The sequence below is a fragment of the Odocoileus virginianus genome, chromosome 14 (genome assembly GCF_023699985.2).
Source record: "Odocoileus virginianus isolate 20LAN1187 ecotype Illinois chromosome 14, Ovbor_1.2, whole genome shotgun sequence".
In the NCBI taxonomy this organism is placed as follows: domain Eukaryota; kingdom Metazoa; phylum Chordata; class Mammalia; order Artiodactyla; family Cervidae; genus Odocoileus; species Odocoileus virginianus.
Window position 1 is genome coordinate 52,646,981 of NC_069687.1, and position 6,172 is coordinate 52,653,152.

Consider the following 6,172-nt stretch of genomic DNA (forward strand, 5'->3'; position numbering starts at 1 on the left):
TTTATCTAAGAAAATATCCACTTTAAACTATCTTTTGATATCTTCATCAACCAGCTGAATTATAAATTGGCTAATTTCATGATTGCCAGAAGACCTTGATAAAACTTCCATAGAGGATCTGGCCCCAATATTATTTTTTTCCATTTCAAGTGACCAAGATTTTACTTACATTTTTGCCTACTACGTGAGAAGTATTTTCCTAATATGAAATCTAGGGAAAGTAAACCTGTAACAAGGCTTTATAAATAGGTGGCTCAGATGGTAAAGAATCCACCTGCAGTCCAGGAGACACAGGTTTGATCTCTGAGTCAGGAAGTTCCCCTGGAGAAGGGAATGGCTACCCACTCCACTATTCTTGCCTGGAGAATTCCATGGACAGAGGAGCCTGGCAGGATACAGTCCATGGGGTCACAAAGAGTCAGATACTACTGAGCAACTAACACTTTCAAAATATCCATGCTCCACTACACAGTATGTGTTGAATGTATTTTTTACAAGCTTTAGTAATTACAAGGATAAAGTATGTCTTCTCATTTTCCTTAAATACTTATAGTAGTTTTGTAATTTTCTTTGGCTCACCGCTCCCATTTATCTTCCAGAGTCCTACAGGACTCATATACAGGACTTTATACCCAGTTAAACTTGAATTTCAGATAAATAATGAATTCTCTTTTAGTGTAAGTTTGCCCCAAATGTTGTCTGAGACATACTTATATTAAAAATGTATTCAGAGCAGTGATGCATTGAGCCCCTTGAGCTAAATGTTTTCCTACTGTCCCAGGCAGTAGTGGGAAATCCTCTTGGAGCCTAGGTCCATAGCTCTTATGCTACCAACTTTTAGACTTTGAGTACTTTTTTTTCCCAGACTGCATCTGGGGAACTGGTCTGAGTCAGACTGGGTCTGACTTAGAAACCAGAATGGGGTCTGGTCAAACTAGGTCTGGGGTCAGACTGGGTTCTACTTAAGATGGAGTGGATCCAGTGTGAGGCCTCTGGTGAATAAAATGGTCTAAGGCTGGAGATAAGCAAGTTAGCCTTACCAAAGATAGTCTTGAATTACAGTTGTCACAGTAGAGAAATTTTAACTTGGGTGAGCTTATCCATTGATTAAATGCCCTACAGAAGAAGTGGTCTCAGCCAAGTACTCACCACTTTAAACTATCTTTTGATATCTTCATCAACCAGGTGAATTATGAACTGACTAATTTTATGAACTGCCAGAAGGCCTTGATAGAGCTTCCATAGATGATCTGCCCCCAATATTACTTTTTCAATTTCCAATGCACAGGATTTCACTTGTACTTTTGCCTACTAAGGCAAAGAGTAGAGGAGAAATTATTTTTCCTTCTCTGTAGTTTCTCGTGACCAGGATGAGATTCTTTGGGACGCCCCACTCAATGCTGTTCAACTTCTTAAATCTCCTTTCTATCTGCTAGATTGGATGCTGGCCAGATTTGAATCATTTTTTGCTCAAGTAAACTTAAAAGTTTTAATATGCTTTGGTTTATCTTTTAAAGCCACACAATGTAAAACCCTTCAGCAAAAAAAAAAAAAAACAAAAAAACTACTGAGAATGTATTACAAAATGGATAAATCACCAAAATATCAAGGCAAGTAAAGGGCAAATACAAGTGACTTCAGTATTTCAATATTTATGTAAAATGTTCAATAAAAGTGAATCTATGAACAGGGAAAAGTTATTGCAAAGGGGCACAAAAAAGCTTTTAAGAACCACGGAAATTTCTAAAATTGGATTATGGTAAAGGCTGCATAACTCTGTAAATTTAGTAAAATTCATTGAAGTGGACAGTAAAAATGGTTGAACTTTATAGTATGTAAATTATACTTCAATAAGGCTTCCCTGGTGGCTCACTGGTAAAGAATCCACCTGCCAATGCAAAAGACGTGGGTTTGGTTTCTGATATGGGAAGAACCCTTGGAAAAGGAAATGGCAACCCACAGTATTCTTGCCTGGAGAACCCCACGGACAGAGGAACTTGGTGGGCTACAGTCCATGGGGTCACAAAGAGTCAGAGACCACTTACCAGCTGAACAACAATAAAATCATGTTTCAATAAACCTGTAAAAAATACTAGAAACAAATCTCACTAATGACATGTATTCAAAACTTCTAAATGAAACATAAGGAAATGGAATACAGCAGTGATAAAAATGGTAATAAATAACCAACATCCAATATATCAACAGAAACCGAGTAAAGTGTTAACATTATATAATTACATAAATAGACACTGGGTGTCCTGGGTGTTCATTGGAAGGACTGATGTTGAAGATGAAGCTCCAATACTTTGGCCACCTGATGCGAAGAGCTAACTCATTTGAAAGACCCTGATGCTGGGAAAGATTAAGGGTGGGAGGAGAAGGGGATGACAGAGGATGAGATAGTTGGATGACATCACCGACTCAATGGATATGAGTTTGGGTAAACTCTGGGAGTTGGTGATGGACAGGGAGGCCTGGCATACTGCAGTTCATGGGGGTCACAAAGGGTCAGACATGACTGAGTGACTGAACTGAACTGTGATTTTAAAAAACAAAAAATTCCAATGAAAATGGCATTAAAATTAATAAGAGAATTTGTTACATCTGATTATAAGATAAATACAGAAAAGTTTATTACTTCTCTGCTAACAGTAAATGGTAAGATATAGAAATATGAAAAAAACATCTTTATAGTATTGAAAATATAAAATATATAGGGATAACTTTAACAAAAACACATGCAATCTTTCTAACCCTTTATAACCTAAGAAAGCCATAATTTTTTTTTTTTTGGTAGGATTTTAGTTCCCTCAGCTTGTAGGGTTTTAGTTCCCCAAACAGGGGTTGAATCCTGGCCCTTGGCAGTGAGAATGAGGAGTCCTAACCACTTCATGACCAGGAATTCCCCATAAAATCATACTTTTAAATAAAAGCCTTGAAAAATCTAGTGATATTATTTCTTCAGAAATTAATTCATAAATGTAATGCAGTTACATTCAGATTCCCAATTTTCTTTTATTTTAAGCTGATAGAAAATAATTTTAAAGGTTATAAGAAAAAAAAGTCTGAATAGCTGAAAAAATTTTAGAAAAAAACAGTAGAAAGACTCTAGTCTTAATATTAAATTAAGCATTATTATGATACTATAATTATTAACAAAACATACTGATATTTGTGTAGACAGGTAGATCAATAAAATACAGCAGCATAAAAATTTACAAAAATATAAAAGAACTTAAGTAGCAAATGTGGTATTTCACTTTGCGGGACACAATAATCTGTTTAGTAAATGATAGAGCAGAAGGCTTCTATACCCTATAGACACGTCAAGATGATAAAATATTTTAAGGTTAAAAATAATATAATAAATTTATATGATGAAAATAGCAGAGAATATTCATACATTTTGGTATAGGAAAAAATTTCCCTAGAAATTTTGAAACAATATAAAATTGATTAATAAAAGATTAATTTAAATTTTGTCCAAAGATAAAAAGTAGATAATAGACTGGCAGGAAAAAGTACAATATAATGCATCAAAAGAATCTCTAATATTCAAAAAGATAATAGCTACATTCTTTAAAAAAAAAAAAAAAAAGGAAAAGGAAATATCAACTGAAATTCCTGGTTAATCTATTTCTTCTAATTCATTTGCCTTCGTATCAAGATTTTTTTTTTTTTTTTTTTTTCAGTTTTCATGTTTATTACCATTTGCTGCTGCTGGAAGTAAAACCTAGAGCTAATATATTTTACCAACTTGGTTTTTTTTTTACTGAACAGCAAGCAGTAGCACATATCTCAGAATTCTCAAAACAGTTCTAATCTCATTGTAAACCGAAACTAAAACCACAGAAAAACGGGAAATGGGTGTGTCAAATTTAATAACAAAAATAACAAGGGGGCCACATTCTCCCCTTAAGGTGATTGTACAAAGAGGCCAAAAGCAGCTCTCAGTTCAGGAAGCATTATCTTTCAAATGTGTGTATTATGTACAATTCATGAAGAGATACAAAATTCAGTACCTCTTTCATGTTAAAAAAAAAAAAAGTGAAGAAAACTTGGTTTAAAAAAAAATCTAAAATATGCTCATAGCTGCCTGGGACTGAGTAGATCTTTCTTCCACGTAGACATATGCCTTCGTCTCCACAGAAGGCCACTTGTATTAAAACCAAACTAAGTCCATTATTCATTCCCTCTCCGGCTCTTCTTGTGGCTTTTCTTAGACCTTTCAGGAGATTTTGAGTGGCTCCTGTGTCTGTGACTGCGGTGATGACCTGGGGACTTGGAACGGGATCTGTGCCGTCTGTCTCGGGACCTGCTGCGATGACGTCTTGGGCTCTTGCTCCGATGCCGTTCCCGGCGAGGGGAGGGGCTCCTCCTCTTGGGAGATCGACTCCGCCTTCTGGGAGACCGACTCCTACTCCTCCGATAGCGTAGCGTGGGAGAGCGACGGGGTTTGTCCAAGTCTCGGTAGCTTCTCCGGCGATGATCAGGTGATGGCACTCTTTCCAACTTCTCATCCTCCTCTTCCTCCTCTTCACTGGACTCCACGTCGTCCATGTCTTCCTCCAGAGCGCTAACCCGCGGCTCCAGCTGCTCGGCTTCCTCCAGCACATAGCGTTTCTGTAGCCGGGGCAGAATAATATCACAGACTCTCTCACTGTGCAGTAGTTCATCAATAAATTCATCTACATGCATCAGCTCAAACTCTCCATTTCGGTTCTGGCTCTTGATTTTTCGATAGTCATTGTACAGAGGCTCCAAGTACTTGTAGCAATCAATTGCAGTACCTGTCAACCTCATGTAAAGTGCTCCCAGCATGCGGACATACTTGAAATTTTTTTTTTTTTTTTTTTTTAATAAACTCTACAATGATATCCTTCTCAGGTTGAATCTGAAGCATCTTCAAGGTTAAACACAAAAAAGGAGTGGGCTTTATGTTACCACCGTAGACACCACCCACAAATCTTAACTCCATGGCTTTATCAACTACAAGTTCAGCTGTAAGTCCAAAGCACTCCTCTTTCCAGTATTTGGACTCGTAAATTCGCGTCCGAATGATTTTCTCCACCAGATACTGAGGGTTGGTGCCGTGGATGCTGTGCGCATCTTTTACCGTACGGTTCGCCATTTTAGAACGTCTGACGTCCTATTTCCGTCGGGTCCTTTAAGACGTCACATCCTGGTTAAAAAACCAGAGAGAAATGATAAGGTTGGAGGAAGTCTCACTAAACGGTTCGCGCGTCCATCTTGAACCCGGAAATGTTTTGTCAAGATCATTTTAAGACTTGCAAGTCTTCCAAGCAGCCTGTAGCCTAACAATAGATATTTTTGGCCAAGTTGCTTTCTAGGAACTTGGGAGTCATCTGTGTCTAGTTCAAGCTGAGCAGGTAAAGACTGGATTGGACTACTGACCCTTCAGCTGGCCATGAACTGTGTGTGTCTGTGTTAAGTCACCTCAGTCTCCCACTCTGCGATGCTATGGACCGTGGCCCACCCGCTGGGCGCCTCTGTTCGTGGAATTCTAATGGCTGATATTTTGGTCTGTGTAATTCTCTTTGTGAGGAGCTGCCATGAGTACTGTAGGACATTTAGGGTCATCCTTGGCCTCATCCTGTCAGTAGCAACTTCCAAGTTGTGACAATTAAAAATATCTCTAGAACTGTCCTCTGAGGGTAAAGCTGATCATGGTTGAAAACCATTACGCAGACTTTGTGGATTAAATATTTGTCTTTAGTGTTACATAAAGCACTTTGGACACTTAGTAAGGGGCCAGCTGGTCAATGAATTTATGGTTGTAGAAACTACCTGTTTTGATATTGTTAAAATGAGGCTTGCCTTATTGGAACACATGCAATAGGGTATAAGCTGGCTGTACTATCAGCTTTCTTTACCCTTTTGTAGCTTCTGCAGATTAGCCTACGAGTTATTCCACGGAGAATCTGTGTAGGTGAGCAGTAAGGGCACAGGCTGGAGTGAGGTGCTGTGGCTTTTATGCACAGTACCTCTAATGCTCCACAAAACTTTTCTCTTCTTTGGGCCTCAGTTTTATGATTTGCCAGTGTCGATAACAGGGGCCAGATGATCTCCAAGGTCCTTCCTTGGTTTAATAACTAACAGTTTTCTTTTCAAATACGCAGTTACTCCTATGGCAGATTAATTCTTTCTG

At 38.3% G+C, this 6,172-nt stretch overlaps 1 pseudogene; it reads right to left on the bottom strand.

Moving 5' to 3' along the window:
• Positions 1-3,867: 3,867 nt before the first annotated feature.
• On the bottom strand, positions 3,868-5,250 carry LOC139038273 (pre-mRNA-splicing factor 38A pseudogene; annotated as a pseudogene).
• Between the last annotated feature and the right edge of the window lie 922 nt (positions 5,251-6,172).